The 12,270-nt window shown below is 37.5% G+C and overlaps 1 protein-coding gene across 1 annotated transcript in view; it reads right to left on the bottom strand.

Annotated features, from left to right (window-relative positions):
* LOC120514797 (cadherin-22-like) overlaps window positions 1-12,270 on the bottom strand; it is a 1,212,176-nt gene that overhangs the window by 611,526 nt on the left and 588,380 nt on the right. The window lies entirely within an intron of this gene.

The following is a 12,270-nucleotide window of genomic DNA, read 5'->3' as shown; positions in this document are numbered from 1 at the left end:
TGGCTCCAGCAGACCCCCGTGACCCTGTGTTAGGATATAGCGGGTTGGACAATGACTGTCATTTATGATCTGTTTTGAGTGAAGACTAAGAATGAAAGTTTTTAGCTTCTTTCAAATATTCACAAGCATGAAGTTATCCATTTTTAACCTGATACATCCATTACAAAGTTGTAGTGAGTGCTGACTTCAGCCAGGTGTGACACCAGTCCATCACAGGGCACACGCGTTCATACAGAATACATATTGCGCAAATTTAAATTGAGCATTGTAATAGACAATAGATAAACCAGATTACATGGAAACACATGAAGGCCATGCCAACTCAACACTGTGACTAATTTGGATTTCCCAGAACTGTTAAAGAGAAGCATTAGCCATTGCACCACCGTGCCCCTCTACAAATAGACCCCCTTCATTTTTATTATTGTTAATTTTATTATTATGCTTTTTTGACCAAATTGGGTCCTTTATAGTGTGACGAGTGCATACTAATCCACCATTTGTTGCGCCTGTGTTCAGTGATACTAGGACAGTTTTTGTCTCCATGCAGTCCCAGATTTGGACTCGGCTGATTTGTAAATGGATGTAATCGAGGCTGTAATTGGCTGTCAGCTAAGTACTAAGTGAAGGGTCTGAATACATGTGTTTTTAATAAATTTGCAAATATTTCTAAAATTCTGTTTTAGCATGCCCTGCGGTGGGCTGGCACCCTGCCTGGGATTTGTTTCTGCCTTGTGCCCTGTGCTGGCTGGGATTGGCTCCAGCAGACTCTCTTGACTCTGTGTTAGGATATAGCGGGTTGGAAAATTACTGACTGACAAAACTGAAAATTACTCATCCATTTCAGGGTTCAAATCTGACTGACTGACTGTTTTAGCATTGTCATTCTGGGATGAATGTTGCTTAAAAAATGAAAATAAAATAATTTTAGCACAATGTTGCAACACAGCAAAATGGGAATAAAATGAAGGGTTCTGAATACTTTCTGAATCCACTGTATACTTTCTATTTTATAACTCTATGAATTTTCTGGGCCAATATGTTGTGTATTTTTAAGGTCTTAACCTGTTTTTGAAGTAACCCTCATTAAAGTGAATCTCCTTTCAAGAAATTCCTCTGAAATAGTAGAGCTTGTTTTTTAAGGACACCATGCAACGCCATTTTTTGTCTGTAATCTTTTTTTAAACATGTTTATTTACGGTACCTCACAGTCTGCGAGCATCTTTGCCAAGAGGCAGACTGCAGAAAAGACATCATTACACTGGCCAGTGAGCCCAGCAGAAATGAATGAAATAAGTTAAACGTGTAAGTGAGGCTCCTCGAGGAAGTCAGACAAGCAGTGCATTGTGTACAATAAGGGATGAAAAAGCTGGACTGCAAGTTTTACATTCAAAATACACGACCTGCCCGACGAGCTGTGTCATTATTCATTATATCATTAGGAAAAAGATACAAGCTTCAATATTCTTTATAGCAACAATAATATAGCATCATCTTAAAATGACAGGAGTTACTAATCAGTTGCTTTGTTTTAACATTCTTATACTACCCATTGTACATATCTTTCATTTATTTGCGATAAAATATTTATCAATTAACATACAGTCATGTGAAATAGTAAGTACACCCCTGGAAATTGTTTACTTTTTCAACATATTTAAACAGTCAGACATTAGATCAGGTGGCCATCTTCAATTCTGGAGAGCCACAGTGCCTGCAGGTTTTCATTATAACACATTTTTTTTAATTAGTGAGTAGTTTTTGCTGCTAATTAACTTCATTTAATTGATTTGCCATTTAAGACTCTGACCCTTTAAATCAGGGCTGAGCAACGTCAGTCCTGGAGAGCCACAGTGGCTTCAGGCTTTTGTTCCAATCCAATTGCTTCATGAGAAACCATTCATTCAAGTGCTTCATTTGTGTTGTTTTGCAGTTAATATTTTGAACCCTTAATTGCTTATTTTAGTCTTAAAGGGCTCTATTCATTATTTTAACTGCTCCTTATTAGCAATAAGATGCAAATGATAAAGGAACAAGCAGTTCTACATCTAGCTTATCTCCATTCCAACCTGTGGGTATCCATCATTCACTATTTGGTTTAATTAAATACTCAGAAGGAAACTGAAGGAAAAGAGAAGAATTGAAAATTAGTCGTCCATTTTAGGCTTCAAATCACTTGGATGATACATGTATCATTAGAAAGGAAAAACAAAACTATGATTTAAGAATGGCCTGACATGCTAGAGTTAAAATACTAACAAGCCATGAAATTAAATAAGATTAGTTCTTGGTGAGGATTGGCTTCTAATTTAACAACTGGGTTGGAACAGCAGCTCTCCAGAATTGGAGCTAGCCACTCCACATTAGATTATTGGTGCCCAACTCTGATCCTGGAAAGCCACAGTGGCTACAGGTTTTCATTCTAACCATTTTCTTAATTAGTGACCAGTTTTTGCTGCTAATTAACTTCATTTAATTTATTTGCTATTTAAGACTCAGACCCTTTAAATCAGGGCTGTGCAGTGTCAGTCCTGGGGAAGCTGCAGTGGCTACAGGTTTTCATTCTAACCCAATTGCTTCATGAGAGACAATTCATTGCTGATGACACATGTATTGCTCAAGTGACATTTTTCTGCCTTATTCATTTTTCTCGCTTGTTAAGATTTTGAACCGTTAATTGCTTATTTTAGTCTTAAACAGCTGCATTCACTGTTTTAATTGCCCCCTCATTAACAGTAAAATGTAAATGACAAAGGGACCAGCAGTTTGCCATCTAGCTTCTTTCCATTTACACCTGTGTGGATTCATCATGCATTATTTGCAAAAGTGCAAAACTGAAAATTGGCCAGCAAGGTGGTGCAGTGATAGTGCTGCTGCCTCGCAGTAAGGAGACCTGGGTTCCCTTCCCCATGTCTGCGTGGGTTTCCTTCCAAAGACATACAGGTTAGGTACATTGGTGATCCTAAATATTTCCTAGTGAGTGAGTGAGTGTGTGTGTGTGTGTGTGTGTGTGTGTGTGTGTGCGTGCGCACGCCCTGCAGTAGGCTGGGTGGATGGGATTTGTTCCTACCTTGCGCCCTGTGCTGGCTGGGATTGGCTCCAGCAGACCCCTGTGACCCTGTGTTAGGACAATGACTGACTGACTGACTGACTGACTGACTGACTGAAAATTACTCATCCATTTCAGGGTTCAACTCATTTAGATTATATCATTAGAAAGGAAAACATCTATGATTTAGACTGACCTGGTATGGCGGAGTTAAAACATTAAGAAGTCATAATATTAACATCTGTTATTGGCAAGAATTGTTTTCAATTTAGCAACTAAGTTGGAAGAAAACCTGCAACCACCGTGGCCTATCAGGACCAAAGTTAGATCTTCATTCAAACAGAGCCTGCAAATAATGGTGATAATGCTAAATAAATAACACATAAAACTTCTCTAAATTAACAAACATGCAGATTTGTCTTGGGGGGAAAAGAACACCCCCACTTCAGATCCATCAAATTAAAATCACATGTTTCAGATTTGTTGCCAATGATCGGGACATCCTTAAGCAGTATGGAGGTGGGCCTTGTCTTATTTAAACCAAAGATATCAAATATCTTGTGTTCTCTTTGTTATTGACAGGTGTGGTGCCATCATGTCAAGATCAAAAGAGCTCTTTAAAGCTCTCAGAAGGAAGGTTATGAAGGTCTATAAGTCTGTCAAGGGATTTAAAAACTATTTGAAATCAATTGTTCCACTGTAAGGAAAATCATCTGCAAGTGGTGTACATTTCAAGCGACTGCTAATTTGTTCAGGACTGGCCCAAGAGCTGACCGTTTGATACCAAACAAAATCTCAAAGAAATTCAAAATTATGTTGTAGGTAACTTTGTGAAAAGTTGATGCCAAAAAGCATGAAACTACAATCAGAGATTGCACAAACTTGTAAACCCGTATGTGAGGTGTGCCATTAAAAAGCATCCACTGTCCAAAAGAAACATTAGAGCAAGACTACAGTTTGCCTTTGCACATTTAGGCAAAGACTAGACCTTCTGGAACAGTGTGCTAGATAGATGAATCAAAGAGGCAACAGTTACAGCAGACATGTTTGGCACAAACCAAAGACAGCCTTTCAGGAGAAGATGTCATACCAACTGTACAGCATGCTGATGGAAATGTTATGGTTTGGGGCTCCGTTGCTGCCTCAGGACCTGGGAAGCTTGCAGTCATCAAGTCTACTATGAATTCTACATTATATCATAATGTAATTGAGGAGAATGGGATGCCATCTATTCAAAAGTTAAAGCTAAACCAGAAGTGGACTTTCCCACACAATAATGATCCCAAAGCATACTAGCAAATCTAGCAAGGAATGCTGGGTTATGGACTGGCCTGATTTAAATTCCATTGAAATATTATTGGGGCGGAGGATAGGAAAAAAAGGAATTTTCCATGGAGGAGTGATCAAAAATTCGACTCAGTCAATATTAGATACTGGTGGACAATCATGCAAAACACTTTCCAAGAAGTAATTTCTGCTACAAGCAGCAGTACCAGCTACTGAGGTCAAGGGTGTACATATGTTGATATTTTGGTTGAATAAATGATTGAAAGTGCACATTTTCCTTGTGTTTTAATTCAAGTATTATATATCACCTTTATCTGCAGATACTTATTGTATGAAAACTATCTGTTTGCCAGATATATTGACAACGTCAGCAATATTTATGGGGTGTACTTTCTTTTTCACATGACATCACTGAACCATCTGACAAACTGTATCACTATCCATTATATTTTTATCAAAAAATACAAAATAATATTATTTATAGAAACAATAATACAGCATCATCTTAAAAATGACAGGAACTGTTAACCAAGAATGTTACCCAATGTCTTTCATCTTTTTTTGTGATAAATTGTTTATTAATTAACATACTGTAAATGAAAAACAAGGACACATAAAATAAAACCAAACATTAAGGGGCAGATCTACCAAAAAGCTATAGGTTAATATTTTAGTCACCAAAGTTTAATTCTCGCTATTAAAAAGAAAATTAAATAAACCTTTAAAAATGATTATTCTTCAGCTACTATGCAGCTGGTGCCTTATTTACACTGTACACCTTTGTTCATCTCAGTTGTGGCTTTTCATTAAAAGTCCATTAGATTCATTAAAGTATAAGACGTTTGACAAACTAATGGAGGCCATTCCGTCCATCAAGCACATTTCATTAGCTAATAGCTAAGCTGTCCTGATGTTTCCTTCAGACACATTTTAAAACATATCAAAGGTTTCATTCTCACTGTGACACACAGTAGTTTGATCCTGAATTCTGACATTTTTTATGTGAAGAAGTGCTTCCTGATTTCCTTCCTCAATGCATGTGTCCTGTCACTGTGTAAGTACAGTCAAATGAAAAAGTTTGGGAACCCACCTCTTAATTCTTTGGATTTTTGTTTGTCATTGGATGAGCTTTCAAAGTAGGGCCTTCCTTTTAATATATGACATGCCTTATGGAAACAGTAGTATTTTAGCAGTAGCATTAAGTTTATTGGATTAACAGAAAATATGCAATATGCATCATAACTAAATTAGACAGGTGCATAAATCTGGGCACCACAACAGAGATATTACATCAATACTTAGTTGAGCCTCCTCTTGTAAATATAACAGCCTCTAATTGCCTTCTATAGCCTTTGATGAGTGTCTAGATTCTGGATGGAAGTATTTTTGACCATTCTTCCATACAAAATCTCTCCAGGTCAGTTAAATTTGATGGCTGCCGAGCATGGACAGCCTGCTTCAAATCATCCCATAGATTTTCAATGATATTCAAGTAAGGGGACTGTGATGGCCATTTCAGAACATTGTACTTCTCCCTCTGCATGAATGCCTTTGTAGATTTAAAACTGTGTTTTGGGTCATTGTCTTGTTGGAATATCCAACTCCTGCATAACTTCAACTTTGTGACTGATGCTTGAACATTATCCAGAAGAATTTGTTGATATTGAGTTGAATTCATCTGACCCTTGACTTTAACAAGGGCCCCAGTCCCTGAACTAGCCACACAGCCCCACAGCAGGATGGAACCTCCACCAAATTTGACAGTAGGTAGCAGGTGTTTTTCTTGGAATATGGTGTTCTTCTTCCGCCATGCAAAGCGCTTTTTGTTATGACCAAATCACTTAATTTTTGTCTCATCAGTCCAAAACACTTTGTTTCAAAATTAATCTTGCTTGTCTAAATGAGAATTTGCATACAACAAGCGACTCTGTTTGTGGTGTGAGTGTAGAAAGGGCTTCTTTCTCATCACCCTGCCATACAGATGTTCTTATTGTAAAAATTGTGCTGAATTGTAGAACAATGTACAGATACACCATCTGCTGCAAGATGTTTTTGCAGGTCTTTGGAGGTGATCTGTGGGTTGTCTGTAAAAATTCTCACAATCCTGCGCATATGCTGCTCCTGTATTTTTCTTGGCCTGCCAGACCTGGGTTTAACAGCAACTGTGCCTGTGGCCTTCTATTTCCTGATTACATTCCTTACAGTTGAAACTGACAGTTTAAACCTCTGAGATAGCTTTTTGTAGCCTTCCCCTAAACCATGATACTGAACAATCTTTGTTTTCAGATCTTTTGAGAGTTGCTTTGAGGATCTCATGCTGTCACTCTTCAGAGGAGAGACAAAGGGAAGCACAACTTGCAATTGATGACCTTAAATACCTTTTCTCATGAAGTTCAAGGCTTAATGTGCTAATCCAACCAATTTGGTGTTGCAAGTAATCAGTATTGAGCAGTTACATGCATTCAAATCAGCAAAATTACAAGGGTACCCAAATTTGTGCACAGCCAGTTTTTCACATTTGACTTAAATTCATACAACTAAATACTGCTTCACTAAACATCTTTGTTCGGAAAACACCCCATTACTCAGATGTTCCTAGGAAATGAAAGACATGCCACTGTTATCTTTTTTGTTGAAAGTTGAGTAAATTATTATGCAGGCTGAGAGGGGTTCCCAAACTTTTTCATATGACTGTATTTCACTTTTTAACTTTAGGGGATGAACGTCATTGATAGTTTGACAATTAGTTCATTTTTCAAGAAACAGGTTTGATTTCCATAGGCTATCTTAGTAGAATATGCCCTTTAGATCAGGAACAAAATATGTAATACCAGCTGAACCTTAAAGGCAGCTTCTAACTATTTTATGTATACTATGCCATACTTTTGCAAACTCTTTAGATCATGTAGATGTTTTTTTATTTGAGGAAAAAAGTGTTGAATATTTTATTACAAGTCTGTGAATCCGATCACAGCATCTTAATTGGATATATAAAAATAATGAATATTTATAAGACACTTCACCATTGACTTTAAGGTAGGTGATGCAGATGTATGTAATGTTACTAGTTCATAATTCTGTCTTCTTCTCAAATTAAAACCAACCCATTTGTCATAAAATAGGTCAAAGCTGCTGAGGGTAAAGCTGTAGATTTGAGTTACATAAATACGTGAACAATGCATCAGTTGTCAGAGTTATGGGTTCGACTCTAAATATTTTTAAATCTATCTTCATAGTAACATATTTTTTATTGATTGATACTCAGGGGCTACTAATTTACAGATTACCTGTTTTTTTTGTAAAGTATGGGTATTGCATGGGTATTGTGAACAGGAGTATAATCATATCAAAAATAGGTGTTGGGGCTTGACAAAAATACCCATAAAGTAGGCTGGGACCTTCAGTGGTTGGCCCACAAGATGCTCATTCACAATTGCTACAACCAAATTTTAGCCTAGCAGGCCGAAAACTGTTGAAATTTGCTTTTAAAGTTCAAAATATACTTTAAGGTCCCAAAATATCAAAAATAGAGGGAGAAAACATGAAATCTCCTTGTTGTAGAGACAATTTAAAGTGCAGAAACTTTATCAAATGAGAATATTTATTCAGAAAGGAAAGATACATGAAAAATTATCTAAAGAGACAAACAGATGTTGTCTTCTATGCAAACAAATCCCAAAAGACATCCCGTAAGCAATAACCCAAAGTCTCAAAGAGTAGAAATAAACTAGTAAATCCAATCATAAAACAATTGTCACAACCGACTTTAAAAAACTTCAGTTCACTATTTCCTGAGATCCTTTCTTCCTGGGTTTAAAGCTAGAGGGAGGTCTCAGAAGCAGTGATGTCAGGGTGGCAACACATCTTGGGGGTATCACCCAGAGAACACAAGGAAAAGACTCACATTTAGATCAAAACAGTATTAATTCCAAAACATAACAGAAAGAAACAACATGAAAGATTCTAATTCAAATATATAAAAAACAGAAAACAAATATATGGCAGGCAGAAAACATGGCTTTAACAATTAGCACCATCTTAACCAACATTGGATGCAATTATTTTGTGCTTGTAAGTAATACATATGCCTGGAGCCCAGTAGACTATAACCGATTTATGACCACAAACAGTAAAATAGGAAATCGTGATGTACATACATCTAGAGTGGGTGGACTTTTCATGGCAAACAACAGGACATGTAAAAGAATCCAGGGAGACAAGTGGAAACACTGTGGGGTAAACGATTTCGGAAGTAAAGTGCATGTCTGAATCACAAAACAACGTAACAACGTTCTAGCTAAATTGGTGTGGAAAGACAGCCACAGGACACAGACAGACAGACAGACAGAAACACACTCCTTTATTAATCCACAGCACCACAATCCCTTATTCTCCAACAGTCTCTTTCTCTTTTCTCTCTCTCTCTTTCTGTCTTTGACCGCCACTCCCCTCCTCACAAACTCCATCTCCTTCCTCCCAACTCCGGCTCGTCTACTGGAGGGAGGCAGCCCCTTTTATAATAACCCAGATGGGCTCCGGGTGCTCTGTCCGACGACATTTCCTGGTGTGATGGAAGTGTCAGATGAGCACCCGGAAGCACCCCCTGGTGGTGGCCACGTCCTCCCATAGGGATGAGCTTCCCAGCTCTGTTCTAGTGACCCCAAAGCAGACCAGGGCGGCTGCCCTCTCGTGGCCCATGGAAGGTATTGTCCCTCTTGTGGACTGTCTAGGTGTCCCGGCTGGGTGGGGCTCCCAGCTGTGTGGGACATTGGTTAAAAAAAAATATATATCTTATATATTATATATAAGATGAAAAACAGTGCTGCATTCTTAATTACACTCATTCCCTGACACAATAAACAGATATATGTGGTAAGTATGTGTCTGCTTTGACCAAGTGTGGTTATAGGTGAAATGTGCTGAATGCAATTGTATCTACAAGAAAATTCTGTTAAAGTTAGTAGTTGTAGTTACTGCATAATATTCTGGTACAGAATCAGTCTGCTTTTATCAAAGTAATGTTAACTAATAATCATCTGATGCTATTAAATCTAACAAAACAATTTATTCTAGTTTTGTTGTATATTAGTAAGAGTTGATAAAATTAGAGAAGAGTAACAGGAATGCCACTCTTGTCCAAAGCCAAACCATAAAAGTCAAATAAACTGCTTCCTTGTCTTTGGCAGATATATCAATAATACAGTATATGATACAGCTTGTTATTATAGTTTTTTTTTAATATCATTAATAAAATAGTGGTAGTGCTGCTGTCTCACAGTAAAGAGACTCAAGTTCTTGTCCTGGGCTTTCCCTGCGTTGAGACTGCATGTTCTGTCTGCTCTTTGCGTGGGTTTCCTCCAGGTTTCTTGTTTCCTCCCACCATCCAAAGTCATTTAGGTTACGTGACTGGTGCTTAATTGCCCCCAATGTGTGTGTGTGTGTTCCTTTGGTGATTGGGGTCACCAAATTATGCAGGTGCCGGTGAGTGTGAGCATTGTTGCATCCTTTGATTCAAGGTTGGTTCCAAGGATAAATTCTGTCTTATGACCTCCATATAAAATGTGAAAGGCTCTTACTGCACTTTGAAACATATACTGTTCATATTGAATATTTGCAGCCTGTAACTATTTAAAAGAGATTAAGAGAATTACATTTATAAGCTCATTTACTTTGTACAATCTATCTGTAAAGTGTCATTTACATACAGTAAGTGAAGTTTCTTAAAGGTCATTCTTAAGCCGTGTGATTTAAGATTCTGAATAAACACTGGTACCAGTAAGTTTTCCAGGACAGCATCACAACACCTTGGGGTGTGTTTGTCAAGTAAAGAAATTCATTTTGTAATACCCTATTGAAAAAAGGAGCATTGTTGGACACACAGACAAACATAACTTAGTGTGTGTACTGTAGATGTTGCCCCAAAAAACATTTCAGCACAGAACACTCATTGTGATACCTCATGTGATATTATAGTTGGTAACTGAGATTTTCAAATACAACAGAATTATGTAACATTTAATTTGAAAGTATCGTTTTTTTGTATAAGCATTTTAATACAGAGGACATATCTCAGTATGCTGTGTACGCATTTCAGCACATAGTGTTTGTGAGACACGATGTCAGTACAATGTATGAATTTCAGTGTGAAGTGGTAACCTATGTAAGTGTTTGAATTTCTTTGTGACATTTGACAAAGAAAGCAACTATGTATGTGTTTCAGTATGAAATGCTTGCGTTTCTGTACAGAATGTATGCACATTTATGAATGATTCATGTACTAGATGGTATCTCACAGATACTGAAAAACTGCTTTCAAACAGTCAACATATTTGTGTAGTCATAATTTAGTCCATATTGTTTACATTTTAACTGCTAGCGACATTTCCCATCATTCAGTAAAAAAAATAAAGCATTTAGCAAGTTATTGCTTTGAATTACCTGAGCCATTCTGCAACTACTTTTGTGCTGAAATCTAATTCTTGATTTGTCCCTCTAGGACAGAACTGTTACTAGCCTCACGCAGGCAAGCAAGTGTAGTGCTCTGAAAAGATTTCAGAAAACAGCCAGGGTCTCTATCATCAGCATGTGGTTCAAGGAAGAAACCAACCCTGAATGGGGAACCAGAGTATCATTAGGTACTTTTACGCACAAGCACTAATACCATCCTACCGATTTGCACACAGAAAAAAAGTAGCAACCCTTACAAAGACTATGAATAAACTGGAATCATCCCTTAATCCCTGGAACTGTGAAGTGTCCTGGTCTGGGGGATCTTCTCTACAATCTTTATAGAGGCCTGCAAACTAGATGGGAAACAAGCCAAGACTGTTACTGGAGCACACTCAACCAAATCTCACCTGCTGATTTCTGAGGGTTAGGTTTGGAGTTAGGCTTAGGGTTAGGTTTTGATACTGCTCTCAGAGCTGTAAAGTTCCAAAATTCCTCCAAAATACCTCAAACAGAGAAAGGATTACCATAAATGTACAAGGGCATACAAAGAATCTTTATAAATAAGAAAATATATATTTTTCAAGAAAATTCTCTGTAATACAAGAAGTCTAAAGGCGAAATGGATATGCCCAAAAGCAATCCGATAGCAACCAAAGTACAGAATCAGATAAGTGGTCAAAAAACAGAGCAGATGTTAGAAATCCAGCGAATCAAACAATCAGTAGAAGGGTACTCACCAAAAAAAAAAAAACAGAATGCAAGTGAACAATGCTTGACCAGTGAGTTTCCCCAGCCTTTATAGCAGGGGTGGGCAATGTCATTCCTGAAGGGCCACAGTGGCTGCAGGTTTTTGTTTCAACTCAGTTTCTTAATGAGAAGTCAATTATTGCTGATGAAGCACTTATTGCTCTAGTGACATTTTGATGCTTCGTTTTAGTGGTCTCACTTATTAAGGTCTTCCCACCTAGCAGTTCTCCGTTTAACTTGTTTCCATTTGTGTGGATTCATCATGCACTATTTTGTTTAAAAAAACACTTAAGAGAAGAATGTGACAGACTGAAAATTATCCATTTTAGTCTTCAAATCATTTGAATTATATCCTTGAAAAGGAAAAAATCTACAATATATGATTTTAACATTGTAGAGGCACGAGTAATAAAATTAAATAAAGTCCGAGACTGTCAAGGATTGGCCCCTAATTAAGCAATTGGGTTGGAAAGAAGACCTTACAGCCACTGTGGCCCTCCAGGACCGACATTGCTCATCCCTACTTTATAGGAAAGACAGATGGCCCTAACTCTTATGGGACCACCCACAAAGCACAAGGGACATGACAGAACATTTTTAAAATAAACATACCCTGTTTTAAAAGTAAATATAATCTGATGCAAGGGATAAACCTTTTTATAGCACCAGATTATACATTGGCATTCAAAAGCATCAGTGGGTGAATGGTAAACATGAGCAATATTTTGTCGCAGGGG

This window comes from Polypterus senegalus, chromosome 14 (assembly GCF_016835505.1).
Source record: "Polypterus senegalus isolate Bchr_013 chromosome 14, ASM1683550v1, whole genome shotgun sequence".
Taxonomy (NCBI): domain Eukaryota; kingdom Metazoa; phylum Chordata; class Cladistia; order Polypteriformes; family Polypteridae; genus Polypterus; species Polypterus senegalus.
The sequence above is the reverse complement of the archived record's forward strand: the minus strand, read 5'-3'. Positions and strand labels throughout refer to the sequence as shown.